The sequence below is a fragment of the Salarias fasciatus genome, chromosome 20 (genome assembly GCF_902148845.1).
Source record: "Salarias fasciatus chromosome 20, fSalaFa1.1, whole genome shotgun sequence".
In the NCBI taxonomy this organism is placed as follows: domain Eukaryota; kingdom Metazoa; phylum Chordata; class Actinopteri; order Blenniiformes; family Blenniidae; genus Salarias; species Salarias fasciatus.
In genome coordinates, this window is record NC_043764.1 from 16,533,140 (window position 1) to 16,555,564 (window position 22,425).

Consider the following 22,425-nt stretch of genomic DNA (forward strand, 5'->3'; position numbering starts at 1 on the left):
GCCGCGTTCCGCAGCAGGGGGGCTGGGGGGAGCAAATTAATGCCCGGCTTCAGAAAGTTTTCCTAAAGTGCGTTTCGCGTTTGTCGCGCTTTTTTGTTGTAGTTCAAATGCAAGTCGTCACAAAAAGGGGGCTTGGTGTCGTTCCGTGCTCCGAGAGAAAATCGGCGCCGTCTTTCTCTCTGGCCTCGCCTCGGCGACGGAGTTACAGAGTTGAGGGCAGCTTGCTTACTTTCATTAAAGAGTCAAACTTACAGCGGATACAGTGGAGGAGTGACTATCCCTTTGGATAAGCAGCAATTCAGTCTGAAACAGTAACCCCCTCCTCAAAGCGCGCGCGCACACACACACACACACACACACACACATTTATATACACAGTTCACAACACACCCATCGCCTTGTGTTTCAAGGACTCTTTGTGAACATAAGTGCCACATACACAGGAACCAAAACCACTGTAACACAAAAATCCTCCTTCCCCTCACCCCACTGCTCGGTCTCCTCTGAGTGGATTGCCGTGATGAGTGTTCTTGGGAGTGAATACATGTGTAAGTGGCCTAATGACGCCTAAAACCATCTCTGAGCAGACAGAGGGGGAGAGAATTGGAGAAAAAAAAAATGTGGTGGGAGAGGGGCTGAGGAGGCGGTATGAGGGGACTCCAGGGTCATGCTTGTCGTGTCGGGCGGATTGGAAGGCCACGCTGGCGTGAGGGAACACAGCTTTGAGTAAAGCAGCTTGTTTCAGGCAGGGATTGTGTTTGCAGACCCTACTCAGAAAGGGAGTGAGTGTGTGTGTGAGTGTGTGTGAGAGAGAGAGAGAGAGAGAGAGAGAGAGAGAGAGAGAGAGAGAGAGAGAGAGAGAAAGATAGAGAGAGAGCGAGAGAGATCTGTGCCTGGGCATTACAGACCTACAGCCTTAATCCACATGGCCTGACATTCTCCGTTATCCGGCCCTCGGCAGCCAACTATCCAGACTGATGGAGGCACGACTATACCCCCTGCTGTGTCATGACACACACACACAAACACACTCGCAACATGCACACATGCGCACACACACTCCACATTTGCTGTGCCACTAGCACTCTTCCCCATAAATTTTACCCGCTTCCTCAAACCCACGATTCCTGGTCGCAGCTGACTCCTATTTCCTAAGAAACAGGTCCATCCACAGTTCCTCATTACTACACAAATTCACACACAGATTTCACTGTACGCTGCGACTGTGTCATACACAACCACAAAAACACTCGTCATTGAATCTCACCACCACAAAAAAGGTGATCGCCCTTGTTTTTGCTTAGACTATATCAAAATAGTTGAATCTTCAAAAAAAAAAAAAAAAAAGAGAGAGCTTCAGGAATTAGTGTGAATTTGATCACAGCTCATAAAGTGTAAACATTTCTTGATCTGTTTGACAGCTGGAGTCAACAACTCAAATGTTATTCTTTACTTGAATATAGAGACTGTTGATCCCTTTAAAAAAAAAAAAACTCCTCTACCTTAATAATGCCAAGCAAGACACCAACATCAATCAATTGTCCAGTGAAAGCAGGTGCTTGAAGGCACTGCTGCTCAATGGAACCACGCAGCACAAAATGCCACCACTAAAGAGCACATTGGGATAATCGAGGGAGTCGAGGCAACATACTGTTTCCAGATACATGAGCATTAGAGAATAAGTCAGTCATGGTAAATCATATTGCCAAAATACAGAACCAGGCTGCAAACACAAATACAGTAAGTGCCCTGAATGCAATTACACTGAGTTTAATCATGATTTCATTGCCCTTCAGATTTGACTTTAGTCTCTTGGAACCATCGGACCCAAAAATCCCGGGTTTCATCTCAATGGGACGCACTGGTAAAACCAGAAAAGCACTCGGAGAGCGCAGACCTCCGCCAAACAGCTCAGCCCCCGCCTTCTTAATCCGGATCACTCTCGAAATCTAATCACTTCTTCCTCGTCCCATTTCGGACGTGTCCTGAAAATTTCAGCATAATCCGTCCGTACCTTTTTGAGGTACGTTGCCACCTCCCGGGCCAAAGCCCTCGGCCTTGGCGAAGGTAAATAATAATCATAATCATAAAGGTGAAATAGGAATTTAAACAACATTTGGAAGCACTAGATTAAACAGCTGTAGGGTATTTAAATGAAGAATCTCCATCTCCATCATCTTTCTGTTGATGTGTCACACTTGACTGAAGACCAGTTACTTCTACTGATGAGACTTCATTGTTCTGAAAACAGTTAAATATGCACATGGACATTTTAAACGAAGCACTCTTACCTGACATAGACAGGATGATTTGGTGCCTTTTTAATCATTTTTTAATTAAAGTTTTAGAGTACAACTTTGTTCTGACCCCTCTTTTAATGAGTGAAGTTGACTTCATGCTGAAGTTACATTAAGTGATAAAAAATGACTTAAGAAAGTGATGAAGTGAGCTCAATATGATTTGGAAATATTTTTGTTTGAAAAAAAAAACAAAACATTTGACCGGAAGTCTGTAGTGCGCATGATCCGCTTTACTTCACCGGATGGATTGAGTGTTGGAGGCATTTATGAAGGTAAATATTCATTATGATACTAAAATGGGCTGAGAAGAAAAACTACATGTTACTTCTCTTATATTTATGTTGTACATTTGGATCGAGGCAGTTTTAACATCACAAGACAATTTCCCACATCTTCCTTGCGCCTCATACATAATTCCCCCATCACTTGAAACACGTAGTGTGAAAAATCCATCCGTGCGAAGCGGAGAGACACTTTAAGCGGAATTACCCCAGATCATTGGCCAAAAGACGCGCTCCCACATCACATGGCTGTTATAGGTGTTTTCCAGACACGCAGTGTCAAACTGTATAAAAGTCTTCTTCTTCTTTTTTTTTCCTTGCCCAGCGAGTTCTTGTTGTTGCCACAAGAGGGGGTAAGTTACAGTAATCCCCCGGTCATTAATGAGCCCTATGGCAACAGACGCACAAGAAAGAAGCCCCCGCGAGCCGCGCAGTCCTCCTGACAGCTCCGCGTATTGTTACAGCGCTGGAGGGTAATAATAATAATAATAATAATAATAATAATAATAATAATAATAATAATTTTGTGTCATGTTTTGAGAAGAGTGGTACCCATCTTGGATCAAATAGATAGTCTTTACGCACGGTGCGTGCGTTCACGTTGTCTCATTTCCTGACTCTGCCCAGAGAGAGAGAGAGAGAGAGAGAGAGAGAGAGAGAGAGAGAGAGAGAGAGAGAGAGAGAGAGAGAGAGAGAGAGAGGAGATACGGGGACATGGAGAGAGTGTGTAGGGGGGAGAATGAGATAGAGAGAGAGGAAGAGAGAGAGAGATAGACATGCAGAGAGGAGGGGGAGGCTCCTGATACCAAGACACGGAAAAGCAGGGGAGGGTAAAGAGAGAAAGAAAAAGGGGCTGTGGAGGGAGAAGAGCGGGGAGTTGGAGAAATCGGGGAATAACACTTACAGAAAGCACACAGAGGAGAGGAAGGACAGTATCCAGCGCTGTGGACATCCCCTCCGTTCTCCTCCCAGACTGTCACGGCAGATTGGACTCCGAAGGAGCGACACCGCGTCCACCCCAGACCCCATGGGGTAACAGGTATGTCTGACTTCCTCATATGACTGCCGCCCCCCCCTTTCTGCCGGCGACCAGCCCTCCCGCTTCGCCTGCTAACAGGTTAAAGAGATTCCATCCAGAAGGCGGTGGATGAAGGCGGAATTTCCACCGCGTTGTCAACAATTAGTTTTCTGCCTGTCGGAGGCTGATAGTTGGCGGGTTGCGCACAGGTTGGAGACATGACACAATGCAACTCTTCGAGTTGGCTATCGGGGGAAAAAAAAAAAAAAAAAGCTCCCGTATGAAGGCCTGTCTGTCTTTGAAAAAAAAAAATCCCCAGTCCATTGGCATCATGTTATCCGCGGCGTGAGTGTATTTTGACAGCAACATACCGGAGCGACAGTCTGAAAGTACGCCTACCTGCTCCATACGTGACAGCCAGCTGTCTGTTGCGCGTGTTGATATCTGGAGAAGCTGTCACTCCTCGACGGGATAACGCACATTTAAGCATTATGCTGCGGGTCACCAGACACCGGCGGAGGGGAGAATTGAATGAAATCTACTTTATGATGTGTCTGAACATCTGTTCAAACATGTACCCAAACTGCTTGAGTGTATTTCTCTTCTTTTCAAATTAAGGGACTGGGTGTATTTTAAGGAATAGTCTACTTTTAATAGACTAAGAGTGGCAGTTTGCTAAATAATCTATTTATTTTTTGGAATGAATCTCGCCTCCTGTGAGCAGTACTTTGAGAAATATCCCTCGGTGTGATCAGGTGCTGCAGACACATTCATCATTCTGAGTTTCCACGCCATCAGGTGATGGAGTTTGATCGAACCGGCGGATTCCGGTGAAATTTTCGCAAAGTTTTTCCAACAACAGCGTGACAGCCCATCGCCACAGCGGCTGGAGGAGGGAGGGAAGGGGCTGGTGGAGGAGGAGGAGGGGGAGGAGGAGGGGGGTTGTCATGCACACATATCGTGCCACAGAAAATAGGAGCGATGCTCCGTGCAGCCGTCTGGAGGGGATTCAGAATGAAAGCGCTCAGAGCCTGGAAGACAAGGGCTTAAACCCTCCGCCTTCTCCCCTCGATTAACCTCCAAAAGGGGGATTTCTCCAGCTGGAAATTTCTGCTGCGTCAACACCCAACCCTAGAGTACCAGACAGCCTGAGAGGGGGGATTTTGTTTGCAGATGGAGCTGTGGGGTATTTTTTTCTTTTCTTTTTTTTTTTTTTTTTGGGTGGAGGTGTTGGGTGTGTGTGTGTGTGTGTGTGTCTGTGTGTAATTGTTTGGGTACAGCTGATCATCATCTGAGAGTTGCAAAGAGTGGCGTCAAGTGTTTTCTGTTTATCAGCGACTGAGGCTGAAAGCGTCCCTGCCTCACCGCTCCTCAGTCTCTATCCTGTGTGTGTGTGTGTGTGTGTGTGTGTGTGTGTGTGTGTGTGTCTACTGTCTGCCCTCTGAAACCGGTCAGTTCTGTCTTCCTCCGTTTTTTCCCATGCTTTACCCCCCCTCCACACACACACACACACACACACACACACAGCCAGGTGAGCGGCTCAGCAAAACTCTGTCCCTCTTCATCACTCAGTACTTCTGTTTCTATGAGATATTGAAAACTTTTATTTAGGACACTGTCTGACAAACTTCACTTTAGACTGTTTGAAATAAATAAATAAATAATAAAACTAGTTCCATATTGCTGTGTGTTGTTTGTGCTGCTCCAAGTGAGAGCCTGAGGTCAGGTGATGGGAGGAGAGGCAGCGGCTTTGCCTGTGAACGCTTATTCTACATATCTGAGAAACATACTTGAGACATACAATATCATATCTGGTTTCTTAAAGGTACGCAAATACAAATATTTTTATTTAGCCTTAAAATACACCCGCTTGGCTCCGGGCTGTGACTGTGTGTGCTGCCAGTTCGATCCAGGCTCTTTCCTCTGTTTGACATCAACTAACTGGATCTCTGGGATTAAGAGACCATCAAGCCATTTTTCCAAATTGTCTTAGGCCTCCCTGGATTTGACTGGTTGTTATGTCCTTCCTACTACTGAGTTAAGGGTTGGCACTTGATATGATAAACCCTCCAAAGTCTTTTGTGCGGTAATTCAATTACTGTAGACTTGTGCGTGCCTTTGTTCCTCTGTGTGTGTGTGTGTGTGTGTGTGTGTGTGTGTGTGTGTGTGTGTGTGTGTGTGTGTGTGTGTGTGTGTGTGTGTGTGTGTGTTTGTGTGAGTGTATGTTCATCCACACTCCGTCTTGAGTCTTGGCTATCTTCTGTAAAATTCTTACAGCCCTCGACTATCTTGGCATAGTTACAGTGACACTTTAGCATGGACCACCTCCCAGAATGCTTTGTGTCTGTGGGTTCACCCCCCACTGTCCTCCCGAGCTCGTCTCCCTGAGGTGGGGCCGTGTAGGATTATCGTTACAAGAACAGTGGATGTATGTGTGCGCGAGTATGTGCGCGCGCGCGCGTGTGTAAATGTGTGGTGTGTGTGTGTGTGTGTGTGTGTGTGTGTGTGTGTGTGTGTGACTGCACCTCCATCTGTGTGTTCCACGGGGAAAATATAATACAGACCAAGACAACAGCTACAAGGATGAGTGGAGGAGGAGTGTAGGCGAGATCGGCCGAAAGATGGAAAAAATATTAGCTGCTCGTGTGCTTGTGGGATTGCAAAGCAGGATTTGAAGCACTTTCCACTTGCGCTATCTCTCATGAATGGATCTTTGAAGTTGATTAAACAAGATAAGTGAGTTAAATTTACTTTTTCTCCTTTTTTTTTTCTTGGTTGAAGCCAAACTTGTGTGTGGTGTGTGGTGGAAGTTGGTGGAGAGTCTCCAGCGGAGTGTTTTCCACACGTATGCCTGCAGAGTTTGGATGTTTGTGGGAAACAGTGAAGGTGTGGCAGTGTGTGAAAAGTGGGTGAGAAAATGAGACGGAAGGGCTGGGATTGGGGGGTTATTTTGAAACTCTGTGTGTGTATTTGTGTGTGTGTGTGTGTGTGTGTGTGTGTGTGTGTGTGTGTTTAAGCCTTCAATTGTGTAGGTGGTGCTCAGTGCTCCCATGCAGGTTGTGGGCTGAACTGTGTGGTAGCAGGTTAGTCGACTTTAGCTACACACACCCTGGGGATGTCGTGCTCTACTCCCTCACAGCAGCGTGTGTGTGCGTGTGTGTTTTGGCTGATAATACTCTGTACAGTGAGGTTGTTTCATTTACTGTACGTTTTACAAAAATAGAGGAGGGCAAGTGCTCCACGAAGACACATTTGTTCTGTTTTAGAAAGCTGGTGCTTCATTCATCTCGGTGTCTCTGCCTCCCTCTGCCAGTTCTCTCTTTCTGATCGCCCTTTGGAGCTCACTTGTTAATGGGAACACCTGTTTGGCTAACACACCACAAAATGAGCCATTTACACTCGCATGTACACATCTCACATGGCACCCGGTGCCTCTCCAGAGTTTTCTGACAACTCTGTCGTCTGTCTGTTACGTGGGGAATATCATCATTCTCACATCTTTTTTTTTTTTTTTTTTGGTTTCAGGACAGCTTGGCTCACATTAACCCCGAATCTGAACCCCTCTCCCTCCCCCACCCCCTAATAACTCCCAAGGCCCTTTAGCTTAGCTGCTTCTATAGCTCATTGTGCAGTGCTGAATACAGGTGTTCCTAATCCCCGTGGGTGTGTGTGTGTGTGTGTGTGTGTGTGTGTGTGTGTGTGTGTGTGTGTGTGTGTGAGTGTAACAGCTGGCTTCCCTATCTACTGATCTAAAATGCTCATCCTCCCCCCAGCTGAGGGGACAGGTGAGTCTATGCCATCTCCTCCCCAGACCACACACCCACACACACATCTAGAAATACACTCCACCACCCCACTTCTCTTTTCACTTTGGTGTTAATATTTCATGGGTGTGTGTGTGTGTGTGGTGGGGGGTACGATACGATGTCAATGAAAACAATAATGTCTCCTTTTTCTCATGTCCCTGAATTTATATTGAGCCATAATTTGCAGCTTTTGCTGTATTGTTGACGATGGAAAAATACGAGTTGAAAGCCTTCAAGCTAAATTTTTATCTGACAGTTGCTAAATATAAAGGGAATTTTGACAAACTAAGCTCTTTTTTTTTTCTTTCCTTCGGAGTTGTTGATATTGCAAAACACCTTTTGGATCACACAGTCCTGAGAAAACAGACGAGGGATTTCACTTTGTGTGCCTTCACCAGGGTGTGTTTTTCTTTCTTTTTTTTTTTTATTATTATTCAGGAATGTGATGCAGAGTGATTCTTTCCAAACTGTACCTCTTGATCATCATTATCATCATCAGCAGCATCATGACTAATTCACTGGAGTTCACGGCGTATTTTTATTTCCATTCATTATCAGCATCGGGACGTGTGATCCGGCTAACCAGCAACTTCCAACTTTTCTCTCTTGTTTGCCGCCTATTGCTGTTGTAACCGCTGGTTTAATATTCTGTACATTTTCACTTGTTCTGCTGCTGTCAAAACAAACATTGCAACAAGTGAAGTGGGGATGGCAGTTGTTTTTAGACGTCAGGTAATGCAAGGCGGCTAGATAACATGCTCACATTATCTTTTCAATTAGCTTTCTGTCTGTTAGTAATGAGAAAAATAAAGGCAAAAGGAAGAAATAGAAATTACATCTATTTCCACATTTCTTCTGGAGTTCAGTGCCAAGCAGTCACCAATAATGGCCTTTATATTTTCAAAGCTTTACATTTTTTAATTAACTCCTGTGATTTTTAATTTAGAAGCCACCACAGGTTTTAGTTATTTCCCTGTCAAAGTTATGAAGAAACATCAGTTTGCTAAAAAAAAAAAAAAAAAAAAAAAAAAAACTTAAAAGCCTTCCTTTTTATGAAAATCTTTGAAAGATCACATTGATTTGTGAGATAATGATTCACACGCTGCCGTCTGGTAATGAGCTGACATGGGACTGATTATTACGGTTCGCACGATTTGCATTCTTTTATAAGAATGATTTATCACCGCAAACACAGTTTCTCACTCGTCCTCAAATCCGCTGATTTCTCAATCTTTGGGGCGATTGTTTTGTTTGTCCACGAGTGGCTCCACTTCATTTGGCTCGGCGCTGGTTTAGGCGCTGCTTAATGCGGCATAATTACCAGGCAGGACGGAGCTGGTAAACCAGTGGGGAAAGAGGCGTCCGCACAAGTGCACGCATCACCTGAATAACTCTATCGACAAGATAGTTGGCGTCCTCAGCGCTCCACTTTTGCAGAAAGGTCACCATCTTTTTTAGTCAAATTTATATAAGCTATTAAAAACTTGAAGGTTCGGTCTTGCAAAAACCTCTTTGTTGGAGTCCGGGGTTTGCAGACTGCTGAAAGCCTCATATAAGTACGTGGTTGTTAGTTGTTATTTTCCCAGTGAAAGAGTTTGTCTTTCATACACACAGTGTGAGCATTTGATGAGAAATTGAGCGGCTTTGAGCAAATACATCTTTAGAAACAGTCAACTAGCCTCGGGCTCTGGCTGGTGAGAGATTTCCATATCAAAGCTCAGGTGAGAGAACGAGACAGGGGAGGCAGAGAGAGGAAGGAAAAGAGGGAACGTGAAGGAGAGGGAATGGAGGGGGGGGGGGGGGTGATGAAACAGACATCCACTCCAAAAGAGCTCGAGCCCTTGTTATTCTGTCGCTTTTTTGTGCTGTACAGTTTAGTCTGTGTGTGTCAGTGCTGTCTGTCTCAATCTAAACTCCCGCATGCAAAAAAAACACACACAGAGGAGAAGGTTGGAAAGACTCAGATACAAACCAGCACCTTTCTCTGCTCGAATACCACACAAATACGGTCTCGGCAACCTTCTGTTGACTGGCGCTGACCGCAGGAACACTGTGTGGAACAGAGAATGGTTTTCACCCACTAATACTGCATAACATCTGACCTGTCAGCTTCTGCCAATATTTGGATCCCTGTTTAATATTATTACTGAAGCATAAAACCATCATTTTCCCTGGAACTAGTTCTCTTCTTTTTGCTATAAGTATCAGACCTGACCCCATGGAATTGATGGTGACACTCTAATTAATGGATGGAGTTTTCATTTGACGCTTTCCAAAATGTGTGTGCGCGCTTCCTCGACGCGCGCGTGCCTCTGATGAACATTATTCTGCTTTGTAGAGTTTTGTAATCCAGCCATGGACTCAGGCTAGAGTGCTAAAGTGCTGCTAACAAGGCCTGTTTAACATTCTCTCCCCTGCTCAACATACAATTATTCCACTTCGCTGCCATTAACATGTACAGTAGGACTGGGCTTTTAATTGGCCTGATATGACTAATGCCAGATCAACTTGGATTTGCTAATTAGTTTTTGCTTTAAAAGTGCCATCAGGACATGAAATATTCATTGATGTGAGGTGGAGCGAGGACTGTGGGTGGTATTAGTGGGATATTAGTGGTATAGGCAGGCTGCTCGAATGTGCCGGGAGAAGAGATTGAACCTACGTTGGCCTGTTGTGGTCGGTTATTCATACTTTGGGTGAGGTGTTAGTTTTTCGTCATAATTTTAGACACCCACACACACACACACACACACACACACACCACACATACACACACATTCATCCCGCTCACGCACACACCACCTCCTTTCTCAGCATCACAAGGCCACCTCTTCTCCTCCAGCCCCCATCTCTTCTCTCTGTTTCTCTCTCCGGCTCTCACCTCCCCCTGCCCCTCTCCCCCTTCCCATTATTTCATGTTATTTTTTTTTTTTCTCCTGCCTTCTCATCTAACATCCTTTCTTCTCTCCTCACCTTTTCCACGTTCCTTCACTTCACTTCACTTCACTCCGCCCCGGCCTCCGTCCTCCCCTGCGCGCCGTCCCAGCTGTGCCTCCCTCCCTTTCTCTTTTCTCCAGGCCTCCCTCTTTCTCCTCACCCCTCTCCCTCCTCCTCCACCTCCTCCTTTTCTTTTTCCCTCCCACTCCTTAATCTTCCACCTCTCCTCCTCCTCCTCTTCATCCTCCTCCTCCTCCTCCTCCTCCTCCACCCCCTCCTCTGCTATAAGTGGGCCAGGTGCCTCCTGTGGCCTCCCCTACTCCATTTCTCATTTTTACCCTTCCTCTACTCCTTTTCTCATTTTTACCCTCTCCCTGTTCCCTTTCTCATTTTTATCCTTCCCCCTGACCCCGGCTCATATTTATACATCCTGTTAATGCAACAGCTTACAATGTAGGCAAGGTCAAGCGTTCTCCTAATGCTACAGGCGCTTGTTGGGGTTTGACGCAGTCGTAACGGTCGAATTGAGACGCGCAACTTAACAGAAGTTAGAAGGGCCTTATTTCAATTTAGAAATGTTACAAAAGCCCTTTTTTTAATGTTAAAAATTGACCCTTTGTGCATGATTATGTGAACTCGGTGAGGAAAGTGGAGCACCGTCATTGTCGCTGGACATTTTATGTGCTCTTTTGTGTCAGTATAGTTCCCTTTATGAGCAACGGAGGTGAAGCCAATCCAAGCACAAACAGAAGTGAGTAGGTTCACATCCGCTTTTCAGTGGCGAGGGGCAAATCCCCCCCCACCCCAACGGCCCTTTTGCTGCTTTTCCCAACATCGCGCATGCGGAGAGCACGCAGCAAAACCTTCCCCGTATGTGGAAGTGTGACTGTAAAAGTGTTTTTCACCTCATCACGTCGTCTCTATTTTTCTCCTTTTCCCCACTTTTCCTCTTTTCTCTCATTGTCATTCGGTCTCGGGCTGCCTCTTACCGTGCCCTCTTCGCTTTACTCTCTCTCTCTCTTCCCCCCCCCTTGCACCCCTCTCCCTCCCTCCATCCTGTTCTGCCCTCCCTCCCGGGGTTGTTTTGGTGTGTGCGCTGGTGTGTCACGGAGGCGGTGGCAGTTGATTGGTGGCTGGTGGTTTGGACAGACACCTGATACTGGCGCTGCCTCACATTGTGGGAATGTGCGACTTCTTCAAAAATTAGGTTTCCGAGGTGGGCGTCGTCCGCGGCGACGGTGAGAGCCACCGTGAGACTTTACACAGTGGTCTTTTTGTCTCACATTGTGTCTCTCATGCCCGGCGTTGCCTCTCTTCTACACGAATTTGCAGTTCTTTCCATTGCTGTCAGAGTGGAGGGAAAAGAGGCAGCACTTCCAAAAAGCCTGCGAGCCATGGCAGCTGTTCATGTTAGTCAACAGGTGACAGTCAAACGTCAAAGCGCATTGGGGTAAACTCCGTGTGAGTGAGACGGCAGACAGATATGGAGGAGGGGGATTAGAGAGCGGGAGATTTTAGGACGGAAGCGAGGGTCCAGGTGAGGCGTTTGTCTGATCGAACCTCGCTCCTCGTCAGTCACAGAGGAGCCGCTCGCCTCGAGTCACACCGCTCAAGGCTTTCCATGCAAATGACCTTGGAAAGTCACTTTTTCCAAACAGTTGGAAGAAGCCTTATTTGAAAATCGACTTTAAATCTACTTGAAATGTGTTGTGTTGTCGGCAGCTTTTAAAGAGACGCGGCATTGAATTGCATCCATTTGCCTGCGTGCGGGCCAATGGAGGAGCGGCACGGGGAAACAAAGGAGACAAAGAGTTTGAAAGATTTAGCATCTTTACCGCATTTTATCTGAACGTCGTCAAGACAAGGGCTGAGAGTGAGTTTCTTGTAAGCCGCCGAGGGAGTGGACTCTCGGTTATCGACGTCACCCGTCGATGAACACCTGTAGTGATGCTCTGCTCGTTATATTGAACCCTTCAGTCTCGTGGACTTAAATTGAGTCTCCTCCGTGTTTAGTTCACCGCCCGTCCACTAAGCAACCCCACGGCACACGAGAGACCCGCCGAGGCTGTGCAGCCATCGATCCCGCCGATACTTCTTCCGTGTTCTGCTCTTCTGTCATATTTTAAACACCACTTTCCTTCCACCTCTGTCGTTTTTTTTCTCTCGTTTGTTCCCCATTTCTTTTCCCTTCCCACTTTTCCTCTCGCATCTCCCGTCTCCCTCCCTCTTTCTTACCCTTCACTGTCTCTTTTCTGACTCCAAAATGCGAGTCTCTCTATATTTAGATGCTCTGCTCCTCTCCCCTTGATTTCTCTCCCTTTATCTCACCTCCTTTTTTTCTGCTGTTGAAGGACAGATTTGCAAAAGCGCTCCAAGATTCATCAGTGTTGCATAGTAGCTGCTTTTTGATCAGCTTGATGAGTGACAACACAGCCTCGGGCTATTATATACAAATGTGTTTTTATAAATGCTTCTCCATCTATATGTAAATCACCGTACTGCTCAGTTGTTGTACACCAGGTTGGGAGATTCTTTTTAGCTTGTTATAAGTGACTGTTGTATGTGGAGAGCTCAGTTATTGTGGTAAACTTATGTTTTCCTTTTTCTTTTTCTTATTTCATGTGTGCTCCTTCATTGTTTGTGGATTAGATTAGCCGGGAGTGAAGTCTCTCTCTTAATATTTGCTCAGGGGGGATGCAGGGTGTGCCTGTTGAACTTGCGAGCGCACACTTAAGCTGCGGCTTTTTTCGCTCCCCTCTTTGCATGAGCTCATTGTAAGCCGCGGCCCAGTGTGGATTTGCGAAAGATGCCTCTGTTTGCTGTCTGACAGAGCGACAGTCACACCAAGTTACCCTTGTGCACACAGACACACTCTCTGGACACCCGCCTCGGCACCAGATAGCGACTGGCCACCAGCAGTGAGTCACCGCCGCTCAGTCATTCACTCACACATGCAAAAACCGCACAATTTAACAAACAACAATTAGCTTTCAATCGTCAGACGTTTCAAACGCCGTTTCTTAAGAACAAGTCGTTTTTTTATTTTCCCTCCCTCGTTTGACCCTTTTGTTTAATTTCCCTGCTATTGCTCACTTGCTCTGGCTGCTGTGTGTGTATGAGTGTGTGTGTGTGTGTGTGTGTGTGTGTGTGTGTGTGTGTGTGTGTGTGTGTGTGTGTGTGTATGTGTGTGTGTGTGCGCGCGCGGAGGGGCTTTTAGCCGGTGGCTGCAGTCACTGTTTTAACAGCTTCGGGAACAGGCTGCTTGTGTTCTTTGTGGTACAGTCATGTACAGTCGTGTCTAGCTGAGTCGTGACAGGTTGCTTTTTTGCTGTGACAGGTTTTGTGTTAAGACCTATGAGAGGGTCTGGACAAACACACACACACACACACACACACACACACACACACACTGGCACAAAGAAGGGAGAGATCAGGGTGCAGTCGGTGTTAAATGTGACTTCTGAGCCCGTCCTCACTCTTACTTTGCCATCACCGCCTCAGACATTTAGAGGTTTTCAAAGCACAACTGATATTTGCCAAATGACAACAAAAAAAGAAAAAAAAATGGACAGAAACTACATGAGAGAACGGATTGTTAGTCCAGTCTTTGGGGAGCAGGGTGCAATAAAAGGAAATATTTTTTTTTCTAAAATGAACCTGGTGCTTCATATTGCGTTCTAGTAGTTGTAGTTACACTCATTTGTTATTGGTCAGATGTCAAAGGAGTGAAATGTGATAATCACACAAACACACCCCAGGTTCTCCGGGGAGCTTTCTCACCGTAAACTGGGGTTTATAATCTGCCGTCAGAGACAAATATGCATTAACTTTCTTTCTCTATGTGACCCAGAGGGTTAAAAACCACTGATGGCTCGTTTCTCTTTAGGTCCTGGAATGTTTTTATTTCTGATTATTTAAATGCTCGAGGCTATACTGTACAATTACATATATTTTCTCATGTTTGATGTGGGAGAAAATACCTACCTGCACAAATCCCTGAACTCACTGTCATCAGACAGGGATGAAGTTAAACGCTGACTCAAGTCAGGCGATCATGCCATGCTCCATCACTGGCCGACGTACACGGGTGTGAACAATCAGATAAAGAGCTGCATTATTGTTGGTGAAAAAAATCAAATTAAATCTGTATTAACTGCTTCAAGGTCTGATAGTCTGCCTCAGTTTTGAACTGTAACAAGGAATCTATAGCAGTGACAAGAAAAAGTTAGTTTTAAACAGTTATCTTTGTTGAAAAGCCAGTAACGATTGATTAATTATGATTATTGATTAAAAAAAAAGCTAAAGATTGATTTGGGGGATGCAGTCGATCAATAATGGAACAGATGATCAGATGATATATAATTGTCATATATCCTTGTCTCAGAAAGGATTAAATTCGTTTTTCTTCACGCTGATCAAAGTTGCTCATCTTTGGTTTGAAGGATTTCAGTGGTCTGTGGCTTCTCTGCACGTCCGACTGCTTATTATTTTCACTCTAATTCTAACTATTAGTCTGTTAGGTGTGATGTCTTAATAGGCAGTGAGGCTAAAAGTACAAAAACAACTCGCTGTGTCAAGAGGCGGAAAGTGAATTTACGTTTACTTGGAGATTGACCAGTTTTCCTTTACAGTTTTTCTCGGTGAGGAAAAAAGAAAAGATGCATCTGTGACCCATCTGTGAACGCAAAAAACAAAAAAAACAAAAACTGTTACACAATGGAGTTCCCAGAAGTCAGGAACTAATCCTGCCATGAGACCATGTCACACCTTGAAACGCCGCTGCTCGTCAGTTCCCCGGTGATGTCCGGGGTTTGTACATCAGCTGATGAGTGTGCGGTGATGAAACCGGGGAAGGTTTTCACCAGGTGACCACGCGGAGTGACGTGGTCGACGAGAGACTCGTCCTCCTACCTGCTGGCGATCCCACGCTCTCCTGTCACAACGTGACTCTCACAGCTGAACGGCGTTTATTAGGCACAGTCATAAATCCTCCTGTTCGGATGAGGTATGGCGACGGACGGAAGAGGAGTGAAAACAAAATGAGTGAAATTTGTTAATGAATGACCCTCTGGAGGAATATTCAAAATACCAGCACAGGAGGTGAAATATTTCTTTGCCCAGTATGTTCTTATAAAATTTACATCTGATGAGGAGCAGTCAGATGTGGTTGTTTGATAAACTGGAAAACAAATAAAATAAGTCTGAATGAGATGTTTAATTCGTCCAGGCTGACGCCGATTTCTCGCTCCCATCCCCGTTCCCTTTCTTTCCTCCCCTCGTTCCGCTCCTTTATTTCCAGCGCTCGCTCGCTTCTCCTTGCCCTCTCACCTCCCCCTCCCTCTTGGATAGCCCTCTTTCGTTGTTTTACAGACACCCCACCCTCCCCGCCCTCCCTCCCTCTCCCCCTCCTTTCATTTTGGGTTCTCCGACAGTGGTAATGAGATGTTTCATTATTTGCATTTCACAGCTTTTAATAGAGAGAGAATTTAGGCTAAGCCCCGGGTCGTCAGTCAGGGAGTTACCATGGGAGACATAGCAGGCTTAGATAGCCCAGAAACCACACGCTCGCATTCGAGCATGCACGAGACTAAAGGAGGAAGACGGAAGACGAAAAGGCAGCAGCAGCAAGGTGGTCAGATAAAATCTCCTCCCTGGTTTTGAACCACTTGATATGTCAATTAGTGTCCCTGCTGACAGTTTGTAGGTCACTGGAGGAACCTGAGGTGAAGTTGATGCTCTGCCAATAGTGTTAAGGCTAAGCGGCATGAACAGCAGTGTCTTTCAGACGCGTCCCTTTTTCGGTCACTCTGGGATGATCCCGACTATGGCTGGATTTACATAAGATCAATCTAAGCTTAACACCTGTGCGGCTGAGGGGTCAGAGAACACTGTGGCAGGAAAAGAAAAAAAAAAAAAGAGCCTGGAGTTCGTGTACTCGGTGACCGAGGCCGGACGGATTGGCGGGATCAGGGGTCGCGTCTGGAGGGGTCTTCAGGTAGAAATGAGGAGGGTCCAGGTACCGCGGTCCTCTGAAACGGCGCACACAGGGTGGGACCGAGAAGGGAAGAGCAAGGGATAAAGGGAGTAGCACTAAATCTGCCTAAGCCTCCTGGATCCTCTTTGGTCCCTCTCCACATGACATGGCTATCCTTCTTTGAGTCAATCTTTTCCTCCACCTTGGCTCCCTGGACGCTGGCCAGAGAAACGGAGAGCGGACAGAGGAAGGGAGAGCGCGGCGGAGCTGGAAAACGTGGCGTGATTAGAGCCGGTGGGGAAGGTGGAGGGAAATAAAGGTGGACAGATGGAGGGTGTGTGATAAAAGAAACAAGGGAAACTGACAACACAAAAAGGGAGATATTAAGAAGTCAGACACCGATACGCAACGGTTTATTTTCAACTCAAAAATGTGGGACAAAGAAGCTCCAAACACGCCATTTACAGCTGATAGCTTTGTTCTGTTATTTCTTTCTTTCTTTTTTTTTTTTTTCTAATTGCAGCTTGCATGTTTCCCCTGCCTGTGTTTGGCTGTGTGTCATGTGCATGTGTTTCAGTATGTGTGTGTTATTTTTGTCCGTGCCTGCCTTGTTGATGGACCGCCACCCTGGCTTGTCCCGGAAGGCTGCCAGCTCCGTCGGATTGGGGATTAACCCCGGGATAATGGCCTTGATGCCCAGTTGAGTGGAAGCAAAGCTGTTTAAAAAATATTGGCTGCCTGAGTCACTCTCCCCACTCTTCCTCCTGTCTCCCCCTCTTTCTATCTTCCGTCTCTATCGTTGTAGCCTTGCCGTGCCTGTGATTGTGCTCTATCTCTTTTCTCTCCGGTTTTCACTGTTCTTTATCGCCCTCATTCAGCTCTTTTTTATTTTTTTCCTCCTTTTCTCTCTTTTGACTTTTTACCTCGCTTTTTTTTTCTATGTGTCCTCAACCTGCGTACATAATGACCTTTGGCGGCCTTATATTTTCAAGTGTTTGGTGATCATCTGTAACATTTATCACACGCTGAGGCTTATATTCAAAATCAAAGTAGCAAACCTTGAAATCCAAAGGAACTTTTCTGTTTTGTTTCAGTCGAGAGAGCTGTAGATTTGACTCTGGAAAGTAATGGCTGCCCTCTGCGCACTGCTGTGTGTTTGAAGAACACTGCCTCTATTGTCCAGCTCAAGTCCCATTTTAAATCGTTCTATCCTTGCTAGTGGTACGTTCCCCCCCCCCACCTCTTTTCTTACCAGTACGTAGCAAAAGGTGCACCTAAAATTGATTAAATTCATGCATATTCCCATTTAGATAAGCTTATCCTGTCATTGAGTTTCTCAAAATAAATGGTGTCATTTGTTTGAAGCCTTTTCCATAGACAATGAATGCAATGATATGCAAGTCACTACTAGAAAGCAAGTAAAAAAAAAAAGAAAAGAAAGAAATGTGTTGCTTTTGTAGCTTAACTGATAAAGAAAATTCAAACTGAAGGCACGGGATGGCTGATTACATGAGTGCCAGCTCTTGGCTGTTTAGTCCTCCTCACATTCACTGGCTTCTTCAATCTCTGGACAGGTTTTACTGCGTCCTCCCCGCTGACTTTGAAAGTGCGTGCCAAGATAACGGCGGGGACGTTAAAAGGAGGGAAATCGCTGCTGATATAGGTTGCTTTCATGTTGAAATCAAACCGTCGGATCATGTATCAGTGAAGATGTGAGAGATTCATTACAGCTCGACGCTCGAGTCAAAACTCCTGCAAAAGTGACAGATTCACTTATGTAGCGGAGTTCACTTATTGCAATTTTCCTTTGGTTTAACAGACTCCAGAGACCTTTACAATGTTATATGGCATATCTCGACATCTGCCATACTACCTGGACTGAATATTTGTCTCACTGCATGTCTTACTTGGCCTTTTTGTTAATTCAGTACTCAACAAGTGCTAACCCAACAAAAGCATTTTTCCCTTTTTCTGATTTTTGGTCTCATTTAAGTTATGGCTGAAATATCCAGCTTTACATTCCTTTACCTTAGTGTCAATATGAAAACAAATCTTTAAATGAAAATTACAGAATAAATCTGTTGAAAAATGGCCTAAAGCTCACCAAATACTGACCAGATCCATGCTTATTTCTCCCGTTTCTAGTCTGAAAGAGAAACAGGTTGCATTCTCCACTCAAGATTACATATTCATTATTGAGTACAGGTGTTCAAAAAAAAAAAAAACAGAAAAAAATACTCAAAATTTTTGCTTTCTGGTTATCCTGGATTTCACTGAATATAGATCAATTTAAAAAAGCATTAAAAAGGAGTAATGAGGTGTTTTAAGCAGGAATATGAAATGCTTTGTTAAAGCACAGATAATTAATACAGTATAAAAAAATAGCACCAATGTCCACAATGATCCTTTTGTCCCTTACAGTTTGCTATTTTCTTGTATTTAAAATTGTTAATTTATAGGTGAACATGAAAAGCAATGCACATGTGGTCTGGGCTAATATAAAGACCAGAAGGAATATTTGAAAATCCAATCAGTGGAAAAGTTTTCATTACTTCTGGAGTACCCTTTGGAGAAAAACAGCTGGAGAGCCTTTTCTGTGAGATTTTCACAACCAGTTGCTGATTTGAAAGCATGTTGTGCTCATACATGAAGTCTAAGAAATATTTTCAAAGATGTAACACGGGCTAAAAATACCATCTGTGTTTAGCAAACATATATTTAAAAAAAAATCAAAAAGTTCAGTTTCACTTTAAATTTTGACAAATCTGCTATTTATTTATTTGGCAACGCAAATGGGAGACTGTGTGAACTCCATGTGTCCCTCAGTTTGACACGCCGGACTCATTTTATCAAATAATGAGCAGAAATTGTTGCATTTGTGGAGCAGAAGGCCACAATTTGAATGTGGAGTGATTAGCTGAGGGTGGCAGTTTTTTTGCGTGCCGCACACTGGCCACTTAATGATAATTTTCCCTGACCAACTGAAAATCCCTTAATTCAAAAATAAATACGAATGCAAGACTATGAGACTGCCTAGATAGCGCACACATGCTCATAAAGGAAGTAGCAGCCAGTTAAAGCCTGGTGCCTTGTGCCGAGAATGCTAATGAGGAGAGAATCTGAGGACACCTAAGTAAAAGTGTATTCCATTCCATGAGATGCGTTGCGTAATGGTGCATTATCACCGTATGTGGAGACGTCTCACATGTTGTAACGTCTTCAGCCGGCGTGGCGTGCGAACACGTCGCCCGGCTTCGGCGGCGTCGGCCTGCCGTGAAAGCTCCGCGCCGAATCTCAGACAAACAAAGGCGGGCTCCGCTTTGATCCAGAAGGACCTTGCGCTCCGTCTCCCGCTCGGTCCTGCGTGGTCAAGGAGGACGGGAAGTAGCTCGGAGGGACAGGCTGCGTTAAGAGAAACAGGGGAAGGAGGAAGCCCCATTCTCTCACTCCATCACACGTCTCTTCTCTTTAGTCGTCTGGCTGGGCCTAAAGTGACTTTGCCGTGATGTGACCAGGACAAACCGGCTGTGATGCCATGACGGCTCCGCTAAGCGTGTGAACGTGGGTGTTTTTAGCTTGTGTTCTTGTGTTTGGGGACAGGGACTGGGTGCGTGTGTGTTTTGAGGGGAACGGGGCTCTTGAGTGTTGTGTTTGGGTGTGTGTGTGTATGTGTGTGTGTGTGCATGAATAAAGGAGGGGTTAAGGAGCACAGTCACTTCTGATTTGTCCTCAGAAGGGTGACAGGGACTCGGAGCTCTGGTGGCATGCTTTACTGAAACAATCGTCTCTGACCACAAATAAGCGCTCACATACTGTCAGCCTGCCTCCTGATGACTTTTTCCTTGCTTTTTTTTCTCTCCCTTGCAGTACAATTTCATAGAGGGATGAAAAGCTTTTTTTTTTTTTTTCAGCTGTGTGACATCCTGAAAGCAGGCTTTAGTTTCTGTGGCCTTGGTGAGACTGCTAATGCTTTGGATGAGACACAAAAGTCACTGCCTCTCTCTCTCTCTCACTGTGGTTGATTGTTTGACAAGTTCATTTTGTCTTACTTTGCCATCTCGTGTCAAGTATATATTTTGGGGGGTGTGGGGGTGGGGAGGAGAAGTGCTGTAAATCAAGGCTGTGCTCACATGGTAGAGAAGGCAGTTTTGGTCCTGCAAGTGATCTGGGTAAAATCGTTTCTCTCTGAGTAAAAGAACACTGGACAGGGCGGTGTTTGGGGGGGGGGGGGGGGTGTTTTCATATCTCACTGTGATTGGTTCCTCTAGAAGAAGGAGTCGTTTGACTGGAGGGAATTGGACATGTTGAAATTAAGCAAGCCAATTAGGCAAGCAAAGAGCTTAGAGGTCAAAGCGCACTCCATGAAAGCTCCTCTTCTCTACCTAACTACTAACTCAGTATGTCTGTGAGTCTGTTGAAGCAATAAATCTGATTAGACCTCTCTCTACAACCCCCCCCCCCCCCTCCCATCCCTCTGTTGTTTTATCCTCCACTGATCGTTGTTTTTGTTAAATTTAGGGCACCATTTACCATGTCTTTGGGTGCAGTCCCAGTCACACACTCTCGCTACATTCACACAAGCTCACCTAATGAGATTTTTTCTTAAAGCGTCTTGATGCTTGTGTTAGAGCGCAGCATGCTGCTGCGAGATTATCTTCAGTTTTTGGACTCCAGAAAACGAGAAGATGCACTGATTTAGTCTCAGTTCTACATCAACAGGGAGTTTACTTCAGTAAATCTAATGAAATCACAAATAATATGTCTAATAGAAATATTCATAATAATCTAGCTGATTTCTGCCCAAAATCTGATACGTTTTTGTCAGAGTTATCGTCCATTATGCTGAAGAAGCATGCAGTTTTGTTTGGAAATGCTTTCTTTTTAAACTCAAGCAAATTATTTTCATCATTTACTAATCTGCTTGTCAAAAAAACTGTGAACAAATGCCTTCTGCAGTCTTCCAGAGTCCAAGGTAAAGTCTTAAAATCTTCTTTTATCCAACCAGCATGTAAAACAAGACTTTCAGGTAATGACAAAGAGAAAGAGGCTGGAATCAGCGTCTAAGTACGTCAGGTGAAATTCAATTTACCTCAAAAGAAGCTGATAAACTTAACAAGTAACAGCAGAGGTTGGTGGGGTGTCTGGAATTTGGGGGAAGTCTTTATTTTTTTATTATTATTATTATTGCATAGCTTAGGCGTGGTTCTCGCGTTGCCTTTTCAATCAAGAGCCTGTCATTGTTGGCACCTGACTTTGAAAACGGAAACAGAGGTGGAAACGCACAGCCTCAGACACAGCGGCTTGAGCGATGGCAGCATTGCCCCAGCCGCTGATTCGGTATAGCTCGCCTTCTTTCACCGCTTCTTCTGACCCGCCGCCAGTCTCAAATGGGAACTGCTGACCGATGTGCGCTGTACGCTGACCCCCCGTTTCACCGTCCACACAGGCTGGAAAAAACGAGGAATAGGAATGGCAGGAATATGTCTCGGTGAATAAATGACTTCTTTTGTGTTTTATGTGGCTCTGAGAGGGAGCCTATCTTATAGACCAGGCTATACAATTGAATGTGCCAGTGGCCCTGAGAGAAGAAGAGCAGAGAGAGGAGGAGCAGAGCTGCTGTGTCTTTCAAGCCGCTCGGTTTGTCTCCAAAGGTGAGAGGTGAAGACATTCAATACCTCTATCAGAGCAATGCAGAAAGGAAAGAATATCTCAAGGTTAGACTGCCAATAGATTTTTTTGAAATGTGTGAGCTGGAGGATAAAAACACTTGCGTCAAAACTTGCCTTTTGAAAGTCTGAGGGACACTGTTATTCTGCATTCATACCCAAGTTTCTTCCTCCTCGCAGTTTTCTCTTTGACTTGAAGGAACACCAATCAGAGCGAAAGGTTTTGAGGTAGCCGCGCATTGATTGACTTCTGCTCCTCTGCTATTGAGGCTTCAGCAGTCGTCACCATCACTCCATCCTTGTCCACCGCCGTTCATGGGAGGTGTGTTTGTCCAAGTGGACGTGGGAGACACTGTGGATTTATCTGATCTTACAAGCCATCAGGTTGAGCAGAGCTTTGCTAAACATGACCTGAAGTGTGCCGGCCCCCGAGCAAACGCCGC

At 45.2% G+C, this 22,425-nt stretch overlaps 1 protein-coding gene across 3 annotated transcripts in view; it reads left to right on the top strand.

The window, feature by feature from the left end:
- The first annotated feature begins 3,292 nt into the window (after positions 1 to 3,292).
- The window catches only part of zbtb46 (zinc finger and BTB domain containing 46), a 61,206-nt gene continuing 42,073 nt past the window's right edge, over positions 3,293 to 22,425 (top strand). Inside the window, exon 1 of one of the 3 annotated variants that reach the window (XM_030117839.1) lies at positions 3,293 to 3,620. The gene's annotated coding sequence lies outside the window, so the exon portion shown is untranslated. The remainder of the gene's footprint in view (positions 3,621 to 22,425) is intronic. The other 2 variants (XM_030117841.1, XM_030117840.1) reach the window with 2 other exon arrangements.